General features: G+C 38.0%; 1 protein-coding gene and 2 pseudogenes across 1 annotated transcript in view; 2 read left to right on the forward strand and 1 right to left on the reverse strand.

The window, feature by feature from the left end:
* The window catches only part of CHGB (chromogranin B), a 146,835-nt gene that overhangs the window by 117,829 nt on the left and 6,324 nt on the right, over positions 1-22,682 (reverse strand). The window lies entirely within an intron of this gene.
* LOC114026630 lies at positions 6,371-6,725 on the forward strand (annotated as a pseudogene).
* Positions 7,502-8,885, forward strand: LOC114026627 (annotated as a pseudogene).

The following is a 22,682-nucleotide window of genomic DNA, read 5'->3' on the forward strand; positions in this document are numbered from 1 at the left end:
CAATATCCTACATAAAGCAGAGAGAGTAATTTTCTATAATCCTGAGCTTCCCCAAAAGTTCTATGACTGGCACAGTATTAAGAATAGACTAGGGATTTGAATAAATGCTTATTTATGAATGAACAAAAAATAAATAAATAGGAGAGACATCAGTAACAGTAAGACAGTCAGAACATAATTTAAGGTTACAATATGGGCCAATCAAAATAAACATAGTATTATTATTTATCAGTCATCCTAGTCCATAGTACTCAGATGGGTAAACTGGGTATACCAAAGAAAACAATTATGTCGTTTATCATACTGTAGATGTTCCTTACTTTGTGCCTTCCAATTTCTGAATCAAATTTCACTTTGCTACTTTCTTCAGAGGACCATGAAAGATTAACTGCTGCTCCAGTCTAAATGAGCACCAAGAAGTGAAGAAAAATATCCTTCAACCAACCTGCTCTGTGAAGTAAGAAATCATGACAAGGATTTGACTTGGCAAATTAACCTTAGATCTCATCTTCATAGTAACTTCTTTGATATAAATTTAGGGGGCTGACAACCACTGGAGTCAGAGGTGAAGCAGGGGAGAGCTGTGAAGTGCTTATACATGTACAAAATAAAAATTCCAACGGGACTACCTCAACTCACAAACCAAACTGCTGACTGCTGGTACATATTTACCTACGCTCTCTTGCTAACCATTAAAGCTCTACAACTAACATTTTTTTTAAAAAAGCACATAATTTTAAATGGAATATAATTTTCAGAGATGTTCCTAGTATAAAAACACTAGGGCCTAGTAATAAATATACCAAGGAAAACTTCCTTCTAAGATATTATTGACTTTTACATTATTGCTTTTCTGCTTTGGTAATTGTAGAACAATGTGTTGGTTTCTACTCCTTAGTGATTTATTTTCGTGTAATACGGAACTAAATGGACTTGATAGACAGTCTTTTACAAAGACTTTTGTCATGGGAAATTCAATACTGCTTAGTCTTTCCTGACACGGTACATGTCCACTATGCTAATGAATTTCCTCTGTTGTGTGCTCTCATATAATGCTTTGTATTGCTTCCTTTTTTTCATAGATAATATGAACTAGATAATAATAGAACTAGATAATGATAATAGCTAACATTTATATAGCACTTAAAGTCTGCAAAGTACTTTAAAAATATTATTTCATCTTATCCTCACAACAACACTTGAGGTGGATATTATTATTACCCCTGTTATGCAGATGAGGAAACTGCAAGCAAATAAGAGTTTAAATTACTTGCCTAGAATCGCTTAGTATATGGTTGAGGTCTTCCTGACTTGAGGTCTAGCGCTCTATCCACTGGTGCACCACTTCACTAGACAATAAAGTCCTTGAGGGTAGGGACCATGCCTTACATCATCTCTTTTCCCATTGAGATTTATGTGGTAATTGGTACTTATGAGATACTCCAAAGTAATAAGAACCAACATTTATACACCACTTGAAAGTTTGTAAAACATTTTACGTATATTTAATAACTATTTATAGTCAACTTAAACATGTTGTACAGTAAAATAAAAAAAAAAACAACACCTTCAAATAAGGCATCAATTGAACACTATTTCCAGCCATGACTTCTGTGATACTGCACTCTTGGTTCCCCTCCTACCTATCTGCTTCTTTTCTCCCTTCTCTATGGCATTATTACCCTGTACTGTTCCCAAAAATATAGACATCCCCCAAGGAACTGTCCCGGGTCCTGTTCTCCTCTCTGTATTAGCTTGTTCCATGGCAATCTTCTAAGTTCCATGGGTTCAATCATCATCTTCAGGCAAAAGACTCAGAAATCTATCTGTATTTTACATTGAATATAGCTATGTTTTGGAGTATCTCCTGAGTGTGTGTGTGTGTGTGTGTGTGTTCCAATCCAAACCTCTTTCCTAAATCCTACTCTCATATTACAAACTACCTGAATAGAATAAATTAATCTAGAATAAAACACAAAGTTCTCAACATGATGTTTTAAGCTCCCCATAATTTAGTTTTCAGTTACATTCCTGGTCTTATTTTATATTATTCTCCTCCACACAGCAGGGAAGGAGAAGAGAAGGGAATATGTGTTTATATAGCATTTACTATGTACCAGGCACTATGCTAAGCACTTTACAGATATTATCTCATTTGATACTCACAACAACCTGTGAAGAAAGTGCTGTTGTTATCCCCATGTCATAGTTGAGGGAACTGAGGCAAGCAGAGGTTAGTCAGTTGCCTAAGGTCACACAGCTAGCTAGTTCCCCACCACTTGTAACTCTTACAATCCCTGCACAGCTCAGTTCTTGACATGAGATCCCTCCTCAGCCTCTCTTGAAATCATTTTTTTATCATATTGTGTATACTCTCTAGTTACTCTGTCCATGTTCATCTCTCCAACTTAAAAGATAAACTTCTTGATCACAGACTCTATTATACTTTTTTGACATTGTATCCCTGTTGCTGAGGCCATACAAGATACTTAATAAATACTTGTTTAAATGAGCTAGTGTTGGCACTACACAAACAACATCTCTTGACAAGTATAATCGTCATCTACAAGTAAGGAAATTACATGAGTTTAATTTATTGAAAATTATACACTGAACCAGCAGAGGCTATGGCAAGAACGTTTCCTACCATATAACTCTAGGAAGATTGTTTTGTCAACACTTTTATTCAGAATATGGATCAATATATGGCCATCAAAATGATTACCTGAAGACTTACTGTTAGTGCTAATCCTACAAACGGAAGGGAAAAAAAAAAACTTCACCACTCAATACATATTGATTGAGCGCTTACCAGGTTGTTCAACTCTGTACTAGGTGATATAGGAAATAAAAGACCTACTCTTACTCTAAGTCAGCTCACGGTGTGGAACAGAAAAGGAATGAAGAGCAAAAGACAAATCTGAAAAAAAAAAAAAACACTTTGAAGGAAGAAACAACAGTATTTGCCAAAAGGCAGTGTATATGTTTCTAAACCTCATGCTTACATCTTTCCAAATAAGGCACATTGTTTCTTGCAAATGTAAAAAGGCACATATCAAGTATCAGTCCTGCTGTTTGTATCCAATCCCACAATTAACCTATTGAGGCTATTTTAAAAATAGGCTAAAAAATGTGCAATGCACATGGAACAACTATACCTTGCTATTACTTTATCACATGTTAAATTTGGCAAATTTCATTGATTGAGTAAAATTAGCTATAACAATCATTGAATTTTGACCCTGTTCAGGAAAAATTATTATATTATTATGTAATATTATGCATTATTACATTAAAATAACAACACTGCAGTTCATTTCTTTTTAATAAGAAAATATTAGAAATAATTTAAATGAAATCACTAGAGGGCAGTAGAAATCAGATACAAATACAACTTAGTGCTTAGAGATTTGATTGTATAGTAATGTTCAATGATCTGTAGCTGTATTAAAGGGATTCCTAAAGTTGCTTATTACATACTTCAAAACATAGTGGTGTTTTAGCCCTTTCTTCCTCAAAGAGTACCACGAAACTACTGCTGCCCTACTGGTATTTTTATCACCCTTTGACTTATTTCTATATGTAACATTCTTTTCCTGTTTCTTTTTATATATTTTTCAGGAAATAAGTGAATGGCTGAAAATATATTGTAATGAAATTAATTCGAATTTGCTGTATAAAATGTTCCACCTTTTAAGTAATATTTTACCCATTAAGAAAGCCCTTCAGAAGAAAATTTTCTAATAAATGTAAGCCATTATCTTAATTTAGACATTGCTAGTAGCAACCGGCTATTACATAAAGGGGACTGCATGCAGATATAATCAGTAACAGTTTTGCTGAAAAAGGCTTACAGGGATTTTTTTTTAAGTAAAGGAAAAATACTTCTTTAATGATAAAAAAGACGCATGGAGGCTTTTTAAGATCTCAGTCACATTAGAGCACAAGTAGCTATTTCTAGCTCTGCTGATTTTTTGGTAGAAGAAAAGAAGGAAAAGATCAAGAAAAAAGTGTGGTTTCAAAGGCAAACAAAAGCCTTCTTTCTGTGAGTGGCTAAAGGAATGTCATTAGAGGGGTGAAATCCATGAGTTGAGAATTGAGCAAGCCTGAGTGCTTTTGAGACCAACAGAGCCAGAGATCTGCTGAAAGCCCAGGGAGGGAGACCAACCAATGTCAGAGCAGAATGGCCAACCTCTCCCCACAATCACTCCAACAAAGATCTAAGAAGAGCCCCAGAACAAGAAGTGACAGGGAAATTTAAGGAGAAAACACAGTGGATCCTTCTTCCACCTCAAGATAGCAAACTCTGCCCTGAAGCAAGTGACCAGGGCAGGAACTGTGCTGCAGCTCTGACGCTCTGAACTTGCAGAGGTGACAGAGGCTGAGGGCAGTAACTGCCTACTGGAGCACCACTGAAGGGTAAGTCCACTGTAGTACTGCCTAAACCCAAACTGGAATCTAGATCCTAGAAAATTTAGGACAATGATCAATCAGACTGAACCTTAGATAAGACTGCGTAGGGCCCTAAGCTGAAAAGTTTGAAGTTCCCCAGACTGAGCTGTCCCTTTGATCCTAGAAGAATATAGCATGTAATGCCAGGTGGAACATAGCAACAAGATTCCAAATAACACAGACCAAGGCCAAGCACTGCCTGACATTTCTATCAATCAAAACAGGCACTGTGCTAAGCACTGGAAATTAAAAAAAGAAAAAGAGGCAGAGACAGACCCTGCCCTCAAGGAGCTTACACTCTAAAGCAAGACACAACAAATACATATGCCTAGTCAATGACTAAGGGCTAGGTAAGAATCAAGACAAAAGATGGCCCAAATCACTGTCACAAAAATATTCTAGGAGGGGAAGATTCTCAGAATTTCTAGCTAAAATAGAAAAGAATTGCTATTTACACTCATCCTAAGCCATCAAAACCTTAACAGTGAGCCACAGAGGCTTGAGCTGCTATTATTAGGTATTCAATAAAAGCTAGAGTGATTTGGGTTTAAGGGCTACTCAAGTAGCTCCATATGAAATACAATAGGTTTTTTAAAGCCAGTTTTTTTCTGAGCTATATTCAAGAAATCATAGATGAAAACTACATAGGACAAAAGTGAATTGTCCCAGCTTTTCGAGGAATAAATTAAAAAAATTTAAAAATCTAAAATCTGGCATCTAGCCCCCAATCCCCCAAATAAGTGACCAAAAATTGTTGTTGTCATTCATCTTTCATTCTTGAAGAAGACTAATGACATTACAAGGATAATTCCTGACATGCACAAAAATTAGATTTAAATAAGGCAGAGCTGTGCAAAGTACTCAGTCTCACTCTCCTCTAGACTCATGAAATCCAGGGGCAAGACAAAACTCGTAACAACTGTCAATGGCCCAGGATGCAGTGGGTGACTTTGTCCTTTTTAAACTAAGGTTGATCCCAGGTCGCAGTTTGAGACTAAGACAGCTCCCAACCTTGAATGCTTCGGTGAGCTGTTCACCAAGGCACTAGGATCAATCATGACTATGGAAAGAAAATTCCTCTCTTTTTAATGATTGTAAAAGTAGGGCACTAGAAAGTATTTACCTAAAAAGTCACCTGGGGAAGTGAAGATTTCAGACCTTTACCTAAGCAGTTTATAGTGAAGAACATTCTCTATATACACTGTGCAGGAAGTTCTGTGTAGTATAAGTATTTTGAATTTAGGGTAGAAGAGTATTTAGAATTTTCTTTCCTATATGAAGGCAACTGTAAGTTTAAAATAAACAGCAGTTTAATGCTTCTGTGCTTCCCTAAATAGTTTAACAATAGTTAGACTTCAAAGGATAAGATATAATCAGTACTTGAATCTTTAGCCATTGTAGTGGAAGGAATATTTCTGAGTCCGCTTAGTAAAGGTAATCTAATCTATGAGAGTTTATATTCTTCTGGGTCAAATGAAGTTGGGAAAGAGATAAGAACCCTAATGGGAATGGGGAAAGGGACCACTTCTGATGAATATGTGAAATATTGCATTATAAATTCTACAATTTTAATCCAAGACAAAATGAAACAAGATAGGATAAGGCCAAGGTAGTGGGAGGTTGTGAACTACATAGTGAACTCAGGCTAGTTTGTTTCCTGCAATGTATGGGATGTCATGAGGGAGGTCTAAACTGTTAGTTCAAGCTTTGAGCAGTGCCCTATGGCAGCTCTTGCAGTGATTGAACTGTGCATGACTATTGCAGCCCCACCCTGAGAAGCAAATAATCTGAATAACCAAAATAACGTGGATAATTTTTGTACTGGAAATGACCAAACTAATAGGGAGTTAATAGCAAAAGCAAATAAGGAAATAGTAAGAGAGCATTAAGCTGCTCTTTAAATTCAAATTACCTGGGGAGCTGGAGGGGCTGGAGGGGCCGCAGCTGCTGCGAAGGTACATGCCTGACACAGACCTTGGCAGGAAGGGGGACCGGTGGTTGGCTGACACTATCATGAAGCCGGGGACAGGGGTTGGACTGGAAATCGTTTTCTCACTTAACGTTCTTCAAAAGAAGGATGTGGTCATTAGCCTTTGGTTCTGGCGTGGGATTGGGAATGGCTTACTCCAACTGTCAGCGTGATTTCCAGGCCCCGTATCTTCTGCATGGAAAATATGTGAAAGAGCAGTGACTTATGACTGAGAACATCCCAGTGGGAGGAAGAGAAATCATAGTTATTCCTCAGGAATACTGAAGTGCCCTGGAGTAAGCTGAAATTCTTCTCTAATAATGTTTTCAGTAAACGCTTAATACTCCAGCACGCTGTTTATGTATTTGAAACCAAGTCGGCTTCTTGTTTTGTATTTCTCTCTGGAAATTGCAAGAAGAAGGTCTTAGGAGAAATAAATTAAATGAAATAAATAAATTAAATGAAAATTTAAAAAAAAATAAAAAAAAAAAATTCAAGTTACCTGGCCTAGATGACCTACATCCTCAGGTCCTGAAAGAAATGGCCAATGTGACTGCGGAGACAGGGTCTGATATTTGTAAGATCGTGAAAGACAGGACAGGTGCGAGAAGGGCAAATGCTTCTATTTTTAAGAAAATGGAAGAGAACAATATACCGACTACAGGACAGTGAGTTTAACTTTGATTCAAGATGGTTGTCAAACATCTAGGAAGGAAAAGAGTGATTATGAAGAGTCAAAATGGCATTATCATGAACAGATTATGGTCAGACCCCTTCCGCCTCCGTCACCAGCTTTTGTGCTATGTTCAGGCTGGCAGCTCTGCACCATCCTCCAGAGGGCCATGAGGCAGCTGAACAGGAGAGGTGACTGGAGAAAGGTGTTATAACTGTTGAATTCCATCCATCCTGAGCATCTCCATGGGGATGGATGTCCATGTCCTTTAAGAACACCTGCAGTGAAACAGCTCCAGTGAAGGCACAATTATAGCCCTGTATTTAACAAAGCTGGTAATAGCTTGTCTTTAAATTCCATCTCTTAGTTTTCTATTTTGTTGTACTTTGGAGGAACACCAAGATACCATGAACAGCTCTAGCAACGATGAATTTAACTTCAATTTTCTTGATGAAGACTTTACTGCTAAGGATATTTTGAACCAGAAAGTTTCTTCTGATGATGATAAAGATGCCTTCTATGTTGCTGATGTTGGTGATATCCTAAAGAAACACCTGATGTGGTACAAAGCTCTTCCTCCAGTAACTCCTTTTTATGCTATTAAATATAATGAAAGCAAAGCTATAGTGAAGACACTTGCTGCTACAGGAGCAGAATTTGATTGTGCTGACAAGACTGATATACAATTAGTACAGGGTCTCGGGGTGCCTCCAGAGAGGATAATCTATGCAAATCCATGCAAACAAGTGCCACACATTAAGTACACTGCCAACAATCGAGAACAAATGATGACCTTTGAGAGTGCATTATGAATTAATGAAAGTTGCCAGGCCTCATCCAAAGGCAAAGTTGGTCTTGAGGATCGCCACTGATGACCCCAAAGCTGTTTATCGTCTAAGTGTTACATTTGGTGCTACTCTCAAAACTACTAGGCTACTCCCTGAGTGGGCAAAGGAACTGAATACTGATGTTATTGTAGTCAGTTTCCATGTAGAAAATGGTTGTGCTGATCCAGAAACCTTCTTCCAAGCAGTTTCTGATACCTGACGTGTCTTTGACATTGGGGTGGAGTTTAGTTTCAACAGATATCTTCTTGACATTGGTAGTGGCTTTCCTGGCTCTGAGGATGCAAAGCTTAAGTTTAAAGAGTTCTCAGGTGTAATTAATCCGACACTAGACAAATATTTCCCTCTGACTCTGGAATGAGAATCATAGCTGAACCAGGCAGATAGTATGTTGCATCAGTTTTCACTCTTAGAGTTAATATCAAAGCCAAAAAAAAAATAATTGTATTACAGGAACAGACAAATTCTGATGATAAAGATGAGGCAAATGACCAAATCTTTATGTACTATGTAAATGATGGAGTATATGGATCATTTAATTCTATCCTGTTTGATCATGCACAAGTGAAACCTATTCTACAAAAGAGACCCAAACCAGATGAGAAGTATAACTCTTCTAGCATAAGGGGACTACTATGTAATGGCCTTGAGTGGATTGTTGAATGCTATGATTTACCAGAAAAGCATGTGGGAGATTGGATGGTGTTTGAAAACATGGGTGATTATACTGTTGCTACTGCTTCTACTTTCAATGGATTCCAGAGACCCACCATTTATTATGTGATGTCTGGGCCAGCATGGCAATGTCTGTAACAAATCAAGAACCAAGGTTTTCGGGCAGAAATAGAGGATCAGGATATCAGCACTTGGTCACTGTCCTGTGCTTGGCAAAGTAGAATACCAATATCACTCAACAACTTGTACTTCAGATTATATTAATGTATAGATGCTATTAGTAGCTATTAATTGTAAGTTTAGCTTAAATTACAGCATTCTGGGGGACCATTAACTTATTCCTGCTAGAGTTTTCAAAATACTTTTAAAGAATAGAATTGGCATAAACCTGGAAAGACTTACATGAGCTGATACTAAGTGAAATGCACTGTGTACAAAGTAACAGCAATATCATAAGATGATCTGCTGTGAATGACTTCGCTATTCTCAGCAATACAATGATCCACGACAATTCTGAAGGACTTATAATGCAAAATGCTCTCCATCCCCAGAGAAAGAACAGAGGGTGACTGAGTACATATTGAAGCATACTTTTTTTACTTTATCTTTCTTAAGGGTTTTTTTTTTTGGTCTACATTTTCTTTCACTACAAGATTAATATGGAAATGTTTTACATGACTACACATGTATAACCTATACTGAACTGCTTGCCTTCTCAACAAGGAGAGGGGAGGAAGGAGGAAGGGAGAGAATTTGTAACTCAAAGTTTTAAAAATGAATATTAAAAATTGTTTTTATATGTAACTGGGGAAAAATAAAATATTAAATAATTTTTAAAAAAGAAAACAATAGCAAGAATAGGGTTGGCACAAATGCAACAACATGGAAGAGAAAGATGGGATCACACACCTGTTCCTACGGAAACTATATGAATATTTACGTTATATGGATTTTACTCACTTTTCAAATATGCTCCTAAAAATTGTCCCTCAGCTGCCAAACAAGCATTTGTAGCTTGTACAATGGCACAATAGGACTGAGTTTAGTGTTGTGAGCTGTTTTAAAATAAAAGCATACTGAAATTTAAGAAGAAAAAAAAAAGATCATACTGTTGAGGTCTAGGGGTGCTGAGAAGCCCAAAATTCAAGGGTAGAAGATGTGGGTCCTGCTGTGAATGAATTTGACTAAATTCTTCTCTCAGTCAGAGACAAGGTTTATTAAAACACCAATTGGGGCGAGATTTTAAGAATCTGCCCTACTGTCCAGATTTTAAGAATCCGAGCCTTTGTAATGAGAATACAACTAAGCCAGACTCTAATGGAATCTGAGCAATTTAATGGGGGGCAAGATGGACCTTATATACAGAAAGACTGTGGGAAGATCTGAATGTGATCTAGGAGTGGACAAGTGGTCTGGGTTGACTGGGAGGTAACAGAGAAGGATGGGGAAAGGCCAGGTGCCCCAGGCAAATGCCAGGGACCTGGGCCATGTGGAAGGGGTCTAGATGGAATCAAGAAGTAGTGGTCTTGGGTGGGACCAGGTGCAGACAAGGAGGGCTGGGCTGGGTTAGAGGTAACAGAGAATTGGAGATTGGGGCAGGGTAAAAGCCACAATGCAAGAACAGTTCAAAGGATTATACTGAGATGAGCCTCAGGCAAACACCAGGCCCGTGTGGAAGAGTCCAGAAGTTGGAGGGGGAGGAGGGTTTCCAGGGCCTATAGCCCGTCAATACTAGACTAACTTTATTTCTTTTTTTTGACAAGATTGCTAAACTAGTAGTTGAGGGAAATGCTGTAGATATCAGCAAATTTTTTGATGAAGTAGGCAACAGTCAACAGACATTTATTAAGTGCCTGTTACATGCCAGGCACTGTGCTGTGAAGAATTTCATACTGTTCTTGTGGAGAAGATGGAGAAATACAGACTAAACAGTAAGACTGAAGGATTCAGAATGAGTTGGGTGACGAAACTCAAAGTATACTGGCTAATCATTCAATATCAATTTAACACACGGTCTCCAGTGGAGTACTCTTGACACCAGGCTGTTTAATATTTTTATAAATGACTTGAATAAAAGCATAGATGGCAAGCTCATCAAATTTGCAGAGGACTCAAAGCCAGGAAGAATAGATAACATAATGGATAAAAGAATTAAAATCAAAAAAGAACTTGACAGCATAGTGCAGCAATTGGTAAACTACAACCTAAGGGTCAAATCCAGCCCACTCTTTGCTTTTGTAAGGTCCTCTCCACTCCCTCCCACTCCCAGCTAAAAACAGCTTTTATAGTTTTAAATACACCAAAACATTATTTAAAACGTAAAAACCATTCTTGACTTGTAGGCTGTACAAAAAACAGGCTGCAGGCCAAATGTAAACCTTAGTTTTGCTGACCCTGGGCAAGAATATTTGACTAAATCTAATAAGATGAAATTCAATGGGGATACATATAAAGCAGGCCTGTACAACATACGGCCCGTCATAGGATTTCAGGGCAGCCCTCAAAAAAATGTGGGGTTGCCACTGCATACTCTCAGGTTTATCACATGACGCGTGGCAACCACCCATTGTCGGTCTGTCTGTAGTCTAACCTATCTGGTGCCTGAACCTTCGGCCAAGTTGTGAAGGTCTGATGTAAAGTCTTACACTTAGGTACCAAGAAAAAAAGAAGAAGAAAAAAAATCAACTCCATACATGTAAGATGGAAGTGGCATGGTTAGACAGCAGTTGTTCTCAAAGATATTTAGGAGTTTTTAATTGACTACGAGCTTAATACGTTTCAGCAGTGTCACGTAGTAGCAGTAAAAGCTAATGGGATCTTATGTTGCATTAGGAGGAGCTGAGGTTCCAGAAAGAGGGATGTGCTTGTCCCAGTATATTCCTCCCTCATCAGAGCTCCTCAGGACTACAGTGTTCAGTTCTGAGCACCACTATTTAAAAGAAACATTTGATAAACTTGAGAGAATAAAGAGAAGAAAAGAAAGAAAGGGGGACGAGATGGCAATCTTGAAGCATGTGGAGGAGGTGTTGGGCTTGCTTTGTTCCCAGAAGTCAGAATGAAAAACAATAGATGTGTCAAAGAGGCCATTTTGAGCTGCATGCTGGACAAAACTTAGAGCTGTCCACAATATATATACATATACATATATATACATACACATATACATATACATACATACATATATACATACACACACACACACACACACACACACACACACACTACAGAGAGGCAGTGGGTGGACTGCCCTTTCAGGGGCTAGATGAGCACTTTTTGGAATGTTATAGGGGAGAATATGGGTAGAACTAGACAGCCACTGAGGTCCCTTCTGACCTTAAATTCTGCAAGTTTGTCAAACTATTTATAGTGGCAGTTTTGTGGTAGCAAAGAATCTGAAAACTAGGTGCTTTCCACTGACTTGGGATTAACTGAACAAATTCTGGGATATGAATGCAATAGAATGTTATAGCAAAATCAGAAATGCCAAAGATGAAGAATTCAGAGAAATATGGGAACACTTGTGTGAACCAATTCAATGTGAAAAAGGCAACTAGAGAAGTTTATACACATACAGTTTTCACAGAAACTTAAAAGAAAACATCATTAAAATATATTAGAGTTTAAATTAATGCAATATTCGTCTTGATTCCAAAAGGCTGCTAATAAAACCTACTTTGCTCTTTTCAGGAGAGAGTTAATAGCTTTGCTGATGTTTTCCTGTTCAGTCATTTCCACTGCGTCCAATTCTCCAACTCCCTTTTCTTGGCAAAGATATTGGAGTGGTTTGCCATTTCCTCCTCCAGCTCATTTTACAGATGAGGAACTAAGGCAAACAGAGTTAAATGACTTGCCCAGGGTCACCCAGCTATTTGAACTCAGGTCTTCCTAACTCCAGACCAGCACTCTATCCACTGAGCCACTTAGCTGCCCAGTTAAGAGCTAATCAGTGTGGAATGCTGTCAGACAATGATTGACGGGAGTCTGCTTTTCCCTGTTGCAAAGGAGGGCTCTACTGTGGGATAGGGGTGGTTATGGTAAAGTGATAGTGTTTTGCAAAAAGCATCAATTAAAAAAACAACTCTCAATAACAGAGAGTTAGCCATTGTTCAGCCATTGCCCAGTCAATTGAGATCTACTTTGCTTTCAATTATTTGCTACTATAAGAAATGTTGCTATAAATATTTTGCTACACATGGGACTTCTGTTTCTGTATTTATCCTCCTTGGGTTAAACGCTGAGCAACGGGATTTCTGGGTCAAAAGAATACGAACATTTTATTTTCCTTCTTTTAAAATACTCACTAATTCCATTTGACTTATCATTTTATTAGAGCCTACAACCTGTTAACTTTTCATGTTAGTTTCTATGTAAATTGTTGTTGTTGTTGTTGAGTCTTCGTTTTTGAAGAGGACTAATGATATAACAAAGATATCATCACTTTATGCACGAGTTGAATTTAAGTGAGGCATAGTTGTACAAAGTCATCAGCCTCATTCATTCTGAGTCATCGAAGTCCAGTGGTGAGACAAAAGTCAAAATGACTAGCAATAGCCCAGGATGCAATAGATGACCTTGGTGTCTTCGATGTCTGACCACGCTCTAAGCACGGCATCTACTTTACCTGCCTTCATGGCCATTGGAACAAACTGTTCTGATCTGTCCATCCCAAGGGAAATCTTCACATGCTTGGGGTAGACATTCCTCTAACTTACTGATAGGTTTGAGGCCTGTCAGTGAGTCTCAACCTCATTTAGCCTGTCTACCAAGATAGTTTTACCAGGCAAAAAGTAAATAAATGCTCTTGAGTTGTATATGCCTTCCATGTCTGTGTTCCAGGTCTCTGAAACTACCCTGTAATCTTGTCCAAAGCAAGAACATTGCCTTTAAACGCTTTTCATAGCAGCAAATACACTGCTATGAACCCACTGAAGGTCCAATAAATGTAGCTGACTAACTTACCAAGTTGCCCATGAATGAAAAGTGGGTAATAATTAGGAAAAAAGGATATGGTTATCCTAAACCCAAGATTTCCCCTAAAAAAATTTCATGTCCCATTCCCCTATTCCCTAAAAGAAGTTTAATATGGATTTTTAAATTGACTGGCATTCTGAGATTTGTAGTTCAAAGGGACAAGCATATCCCCTCTTAGCTTTGAGCCTCTGCTCTGTTGTACGCTGTTTGTGTCTTTTTAAGAACACCTGGGAAAGACATAAGCCCACCTTCTAGAATAAAGATCTCAACAGACCTAAATCACTTTCAAGGCTGAGAAGGAATCTTTAATTACAATCTTTAATTACAAATCCCAGGATGCCAGTTAGTTTTCAAACTTCTATTGCAGAGGGCTAGGGATAGATAATATCTTCTATAAATTTAAATCAGCACCTTCTCAACTTTAAGAGACTTGCCTAAAGCACTAAGAGGTTAAATGACTTGCCTAGTATCCTACAGCCAGTTTGTGTCAGAGGAGAATTTGAACTCAGGTCTTCCTGGCTCCAAGGACAACTCTCTCTCCACTATGCCATCCGTCTCTCATCACTAAAAGCAACTTCCTAAAATGCTAAGATCTTGAATGACTCTAATCTTTCCCTTTAAGCCCCTTTCCAAAGGAAAAAAAAGAAAATATATATGGGGTAGTTAGGCGGTGCAATGGATAAGCACTGGCCCTGAAGTCTGGAGGACCTGAGTTCAAATCCAGCCTCAGACCAAACACTTGACACTTGCTAGCTGTGTGTCCCTGGGCAAATCACTTAACCCCAATTGCCTAAAAATTTAAAAAAAAAATTTTTTAAACAGAAAGAAAGTATATGCTAAACTGGCTTTGGAGTCACATACGTGTAATGCAAGGCTCTTAGAGCATCAGTATTAAAACATCAAGTAAATTTAGTATTTATAAAAGGCTCCTCAGATACCCGGACTCTGTTTAGAGAAAAAACAGGGATTACCGATTGAAGACAGTTGGGAGAGCTTATAAATTATGAAATACTATAACTAAGATGTGGGAAAAGATTATAAAAGTAAAAATAAATAAATTTATAAAAATATATATTATAAAAGCTATAAAAAATAATTATAAAAGTTATATTATATTTATATTATATATATCATTTATTATAAAAATTAAAATAAATAAATTGCAAAACAATTTGGATCGACGAAGTAATGTAAGATTAAAGAACAAAGGACAATTTCATAAATTTGAAAATACAGGCAGATTATAGTGAGGACAAGTTGGGCAGTTCATGAATTACTGCCCTATATTTAAAACTATCACCTGAAAACATGTTTCCTGGTAAGGGCCAGACTGGAAATAATAATCCTTTTAAAATCAACTGCATATGTAAAACATTTTCTCTCTGTAGCAACAGGTACTTCCTGTGACCCAAAAGAATGATGTTTGGGATAAAAATAAATAACCGTTTAAGGATACATCAAAGGCATTTCCAGTAATTTTTTCCCATCAGAGGTAAAATTCCCTTTGAAAAAATGCAACAGTTTAGTAAAACCCATTCCAGATTGCATTAATTTCCTGCTTAGTTTAAAAAATGGGAGTATGACTTTAATGGACAAACTTCCTGAAAGGTTAGGATCAGAAAAATCCATCAGCTGGTGGCCAACCTGATGAGTTTTTTCAAAGGAGGCTAGTCCTCAGCCAAAGGGAGAAGTCTATTACCAGGACCACGCTTTCTAGCTCGTAGGTCTTTCCACAGCTTGTGCTCCCCTGGCAAAGTCTTCGAGAAATAAAGATCACCTCTACAGGAAGAAAGGAGGCAGGATGCAGTAGAGTTTAGGATTTAGAGTCAGAAGATCCAGACGCAAATGCCAGAGCTTCCCCTTGCTACTTCTGGGACTTCAACAACTCATTTAACTTCTCTCATCACCATTTCCTCAATATAGAAAAATTTTTAAAAGTTCGATTAAGTGATTTTTCAGGTCATCTTCTCAGCATGAAAATATAGTGGAGGCAAACAAAAAAAATCCAAAACATTTTTTCTAGGAATTATATCTGATTCGATGGTGGCCTTATACAGGCCATTCCTTCTTTGTTATAATAGCAATTTTGTCTTAGTAAGAAAGTGTAGCATAGCTGTAGGGACAGCTAGGTGGTACAGTGGATAGAGCACCGGGTTTGGGAGTCAGGATGGCTCATCTACATGAGTTCAAATATAGCCTCAGACACTTACTAAATGTGTGATCCCAGGTAAGTCACTTAACCCTATTAGTCTTAGTTTGCCCCTCTGTAAATTGGGCTGGAGAAGGAAATGGCAAACCACTTCAGTGGTTTGTCAAGAAAATCCCAAATAGGGACAGCTAGGTGGCGCAGTGGATAGAGCACCAGCCCTGAAGTCAGGAGGACCTGAGTTCAAATCTGACCTTGGACCAAACACTTGACACTTACTAGCTATGTGACCCTGGGCAAGTCACTTAACCCCAATTGCCTAAAAACAAAAACAAAAAAAAAAGAAAAGGAAAAAAAAAGAAAACCCCAAATAGAGTCACAAAGAGTCACACATGACTGAAAAATAACTGAACAACAACATAGCACTCTTTCCTTCTCATTAATTATTTTAAAAATCGTAACATACATCCAGTGACAAATTACTATAATGCTTAAGTAGAATACATTCAAAATATATTTTGATTGCCTATTACATGCAAAGAACTCTACAATAACCCAGCTCCTGTTCTCTAAGCACTTAAAATTGGCCTAGCAGGGGAGATATAAGACAGGTATACAATAATACCACATATAATAAGTACCACATGAGTAGTAACCACAATAGTATAAATGCTACAAGAATTCTAAGCAAGGTAATATTCCAACTAGAGAACTGATTGATGATACCTGGAAGAAGTGTGCTTTGGAGTTGGGTCTTGAAGAATAGATAGGATCTAGATATGGGAAGATTTAGGGGAGAAAATTGCAGAAGTTCATTCCAAGACAAAGGAACAGCACTGATGTACCATGATATTCAACAGCATGAAGAAGACCTCTCCATGCTCACCTCCACAACATGCGAACACACAAACACACACACACACACACACACACACACACACACAATGATGAGTAGTTTTTCACACTGAGAATCACAAGGAAATCAGATTCCTCTGGGAGGTGAGCGGAAGCAGGAAGCAAATTAGGGGATAAAGTACACAGTTCAAGCTAGAATAGTAGGGGTAGGGGAAGAATGAATTCAAACTTTGTGTACTTCATAATTTTACCTAGGTCCCAAGGACACAGTGTTAGTCTTTCCTATTCCTATTAATGTATAAATGATGCTATCTTAAATTTTAATAAGAGGCTTAACTCTATTAAGCAAAGATGCTACTTAAATTCAAAGGAGTTATTTTCCAAGGGGGACATTAGAGTCTTTTTTAAAAATCTACATTATCTAAATCAGAGAAGCAGCTCAGTTATTTCTTCCTAAGGTTTGAAAACACTCCACTCCCTATTTGACTCAATCACCAATGCGGCTGTTCTCAACATTTAAAATTCCCTAGATAGATTTCAGAAGGTATCTCACTGTTACTGAAGATCAGCATTTTTATCCAAAGGTTGTATCTCTGCCCTGAGACATCCTTAGGGCACTTGATTGATTGGTCCAATGGTACTTCCAATTCTAAGTAGAGACTTGCCTTTGAAATTTGTCCCTTCAACTTTGTTTAAACAAATGATTTTCTAAGGCAAGCTATTGATGTTTGGCGAGGAAAACACCTCATGTACCCACATACTTTGTGTTCTGGTTTCTTTGTTTTGTTTTGTTTTTTTAATGTCTGCTTCTTACCTGAATCCAGAGAAAAAGAAGCAAGAATGTCCATAGAACTAGAAGTCTCACTACTGGCCTCATGCCTAGGCTTCTGTTGTAGCTGCTGTGCTATGTCATAGGTTGGGGAAAGGTCCAGAAAGTTGCTGCTCTCTTCTGAGCAATGATTTGATGTGGCTTTCTGGCCTTCCATAGCCCTCCCTGTCACAAACAAAACAAACTGATCAAAGTCACGGCAAAAAAAAAATGCTTCTCACATTTGAGCCTAAAGGACTTTATTCTTCCTCAAATTAAACTGTAAAAGTATTGGCACAGCATTTGTTCGTAAGCACATCATTTCACCACAAAGAGAAACCATTAATAATTAAACTTGGAAGAATGGCAAGCAATTAGAAATTGGCCTTAGCTACAGTCTCAAGGAGAATGGAATGCTGCAGGATTGCATCACATTAAAGAAAACCATAGAGATAAGGTTTGCTCAAGATCTCATTTTTCACCGCCTTCAGAAGTTTCTCTTTAAAGTCCCACATCTTGATGTAAAAAAGGTTGCTGAACAATGCTGCAGCTTATAAAACATATTTTCCCCCTACAAACACAACCTTCTTCCAAAGTTCCTCATTTTTACTGAGGGTCCTTCCACTCATCCAACTTGTAACCTCAGGGTCATCCCAGACTCTTCTCTCTCCACAGCCAGTCTCCAAGTATTGCACATTCCATTTTCACAATATATCTTCCATCCATCCTTTTTCCTCCACTTAAACATGGCTTTCACCCTAGTTCAGGTCCTCATCATGGCTAATTTAGACCAGTGGTTACCAAAGTGGGAAAGGATGTGCAACCCATCCAAGGATGGTAAGATGGGCTGCAACCCGCTCCACCCAGGATAGCTAATCACAGAGCTTATCTCCAATAGAATTACACCTATCTTCACGCACTAACACTCCCCTCACTATGCCCTCTCCCTGTCCTCTTCTGAGCCAGGTGGCAGCCTCCCAGGACAGTTATGCTCTAACTGCTACACCAGCAGTGGCACAGATGCTACTGGGAAAATTTTAGTGCTCACCCTCCCACCCACCACCATCTCTTCCTTACTGGGGCAGGTGTCCTTGGAGAGCAGTGATTGGTGAGTAAGAGCTCCACCTCTCCCCTTTTCATGAAGATAGGACAGAGCAAGTCATACAGGATGAGCAGTAAAGGATGCGTTGTGTTTAATATTGACAGTCTTGTTATATTATCTTTCCTTCCTCTTCCAAACTTCCCTATTACAGTGAAGGATACCACCATCCTTCCAGTAACCCTCTTTTACCTTTCTAGTCCTCTCACAACTTATTCCCCACCACATACTCACCGATCTAGCGACACTGGCCTCCTTATTATTCCATGAACAAAATGCTCCATCATTGGGCTCCAGACATTTTCTCTGGCTGTCCCCCATGCCTGGAATGCTTTTCCTCCTCATCTCTGCCTCCTGCCTTCCCTGGCTCCCTTTAGGTCCCAACTAAAATCCCTTCTTTTACAGAAAGTCTTTCCCAACCCTTCTCAATTCTAGGCTTTCCTCTGTTAATTATTTCCTATTTATCCTGCATATAGCTTATTTGTACATACTTGTTTGCTTGTTGTCTCTCCTCCCTTAGACTGTAAGTTCCTTGAGGGTAGGGAGTATCTTTTGCTCATTTTGTAATCACTACTGCTTAGTAAAGTGCCTATCGCAGAGTAGGTACTTAATAAATGTTTATTGACCAAATGACTGACAGGATAAATGTAATTATCATCACTCTCCCACATGTCACATAGCCAATCAATTGCCAGAATCTGCCATTTCTCCCTCCATCTCTACTTCCGTCCCTCATCACCTCTTGCCTGGATTAGTGCGATGGCCTCCTAATTGGTCTCTTTGCCTTAAGTCTTTAGCCTCTCCAATCCATTCTCCACATAGTTGCCAAAGTGATTTTCCTGTACCACAGCTAATATTAATAATTATTATAATTATAATTATTTAATTTTAATAGCTAACATGTATATAGAATCTACTAGTTTCTGGAACTTTGCTCTGTTCTTTATACATATCATCTCACTTTCTCATTACAACCCTAAGAGGTACGTGGTATTATTATCCCCATTTTAAGGTTGAAAAGAAGGAGGAAGAAAGAGGTGAAGTGACTTGCCCAGGGCCACACAGCTAGGAAATATTTGAGAAAGGATTTGAACTCAGGTCTTCCTGTCTCCAGGCCTAGCCCTCTACCCACTGTGTCACCAGCTACTCGAGAGGACCGATCATGTCACTCTTCCACTTAATAAATTGTATTGTACTAGCTCTCTATTGACTCTAGGATCAAATGTTGTTTCATCTTTATCTCATCCTTTTAAAATTTACATTTTGTACAAGTTTTATAATGTACATAATTATTAATATAGTAGCACATATGTAACTTAAAATAAATAAATATACACATATTGGGGGCTGCAAGCTCAAAAAAATTTTTGTCATGGGGTGAGATCAAAAAAATCTGGAAATCACTGACCGTGACCATTTCAACAGCCTTCTAATAGGATGGATTGCCTGCTTCTGGTATCTCTTCTCCAATCCATCCTTCAGTCAGTAACAAAAGTAATCTGCCTACAACACAATTCTAATCAAATCACTCTCCTGCTCAAGAACCTTATATAGCTTCCTATTACCTCTAGGATAAAATACACGTTTCAGTTTAACATTTAAATCTTTTATTAAATCCTTCGTCTGGTTCCAACTTTGCCTTTCTCAGCTTCTTTCACATTATTCCCCTTGACATATTCTACTTTCTACCCAAAATAGCCTACCTGCTGCTCCATGAAGTCAGCAACCACCTCCACACATGCTGTCCCTGATTCTTAGAAGGTACCCCCTCATCACTGCTCAGATTACAATCTTTTTAAATCTCTTTTAAGTTTTCTTTAGGTTTTTTTTTTTGTTTGTTTGTCTGTCTCACCAAAGTCTACTATACTGTGCCTTTCACAATAGTAGGCACTCAATAAATGCTTGTTGGATTGGATTACAATCAATCAATCAATAAACTTTTATTAAGCACCTACAATGTGCCAGGTGGTGTGCACTGAGGATGCAAAAAGAAGCAAAAGACAGTTCCTACCCTCAAGAAACTTACAATCTTACGGCAAAGACAACATGTAAATAAATATTTACAAAGCAAGCTATACATAAGATAAATAGGAAATAATTAACAGAGGGAAGGTACTGGGATTAAGAGCAGATGGGGAAGACTTCTGGTAAAAGAAGGAATTTGAATTGGGACTTAAAGGAAGCCAGGGAGATCAGTAAGCAGAGGTGAGGAGGGAGAGCATTCCAGGTATGGGGGACAGATAGAGAAAATGCCCAGGGGTCAGAGATGGAGTGTCTTGTTTAGGGAACATTAAGGATGTCAGTATCACTGACACAAAGAGTATATGGTGGGGAGAAAGGCATAAGAAGACTGGACGGTCTATGAAAGAATTTTAATGCCAAACAGAACATTTTGTATTTGATCATGACTCAAATTCATTTCTGATGATGAAGAAGAAGAGGAGGAAGAATCCAAACATCAGATATTTAAAAGCTGTGGGACCCGGGGCAAATCACTTAACCCATCTACTTCAGTTTCCTCATCTATAAAATGGGGATAATAATAGCACCTACCTAACAGGGTTGTTAGGAGGCTGAAATAAGATAATATTGTAAAGGACTTTGCAAACCTTAAAGCGTTATATAAGTGCTTGCTATAATGATGATAACTATAATTAAATTACTATAATTTGTAAAGATTTTTTTATATAAAAGCTTTATATTTTTCCTCTCAAATTTCTATCTTAAGCCTTGATTTCTCACTACATTTCCCAATCTCAAGCCTTTGCTGGTCTTGTTTGACCAATCAAAATGATCTTCCCCTTTCACATTCCTATTTATCCTTCAAAAACTAGCTCAAATCCTACCTCCTCCATGACTCCTTCCCAATCACTCCCCTCCTATCTGTCCTTCCTGCCACCATTTCTCTTTTTAGAATTTTTAGTTCTGACAAAGGTAGAACTCGAAATAAGAAAGGAATTTGTAATATATAAAGGAAGAAAATTTATAATAAAGGGTTACATTTCTGAATAAAGGATTGATGGCTAACCTTTTATGGAATGACCAAAGGCTTATCAATCTAGAGCTGGATTGGACCTTAGAGAACAACTCCCTCAATTTACAGATGAAGAAACTGGGGCTCAAAGAGGTCAAATGATTTGGTTCAAGTCAACCAGATATTAAGTAGTATCAAAAATATAAAGCTAAAAGGGACCTTAAGAGTCATCTAGTACAACACATTGATTATACAGATTTGGAAACTAAGACCCAGAAAACTCATAGCTAGGAAGTGATAGAGCTGGGAATGGAATTCAAGTTCTCCAATTCCAAATCCAACCCATTCTACTGTATCACACTGACCATAATCTAGACATGTAATTATTTCTTTTTAAAAATGATTTAATATTTTCCCTAATTACATGTAAAAACAATTTTTAACATTTGTTTTTTAAAATTTTGAGTTCCAAATTCTCTCCTTCCCTTCACCGCCCCCCCCACATTGAGAAGGCAAGTAATTTGATATGTTATACATGTTCAGTCATGCAAAACAATATGTAATTATTTCATCAATTATCAATCATATTGTCCCTATGCTGTTCAATATAAAAGTATCTAAAAAGTATATATGGATCAGACAACTAGGGCAATGCCTCATTATATAAGCTGCAATTATTTGTACCCCATATTTGGCCTAAGGGGTAGGAAACTCATTTTATAGAAATTTCCCTATTTCTCAGATTCTAGCATAGTGCCTGGTAATGCTAAAATATTCCTTATCCACAAGACTCATACTGACACTTACTTTTATACTGCATTGTATTGTTAATTAAAGGCTTTCTCCTTCCCCAGTGGGCTGTCAACTCACCCTAAGCAGCATCTGTGACTCACAGTTCTTTTCTATACCTCACAACACTGGGCACAATATTTCACATATGCCAATCGAACAGGAATTTATTAAGCATTGACAGTAGGCTCAGCATTGGACTAGATACTCAAAGACTGGAGGTAAATAACTAGTTCAGAGGCAGCTGGTTCAGTGGAAAAAGTACTGTACTGGAGTCAGTCAGTCAATAAGTATTTATTAAGGGTTTACTATGGGCACCTAGGTGGTTCAGTGCATAGAGCACTAGGCCTGGAATCCAGGAAGACCTGAGTTCAAATGTGACCCCAGACATTCACTAGTTTTAAGACCCTGGGCAAGTCACTTAAC

The sequence above is a fragment of the Vombatus ursinus genome, unplaced genomic scaffold (assembly GCF_900497805.2).
Source record: "Vombatus ursinus unplaced genomic scaffold, bare-nosed wombat genome assembly UNPS02014841.1, whole genome shotgun sequence".
Lineage (NCBI taxonomy): Eukaryota > Metazoa > Chordata > Mammalia > Diprotodontia > Vombatidae > Vombatus > Vombatus ursinus.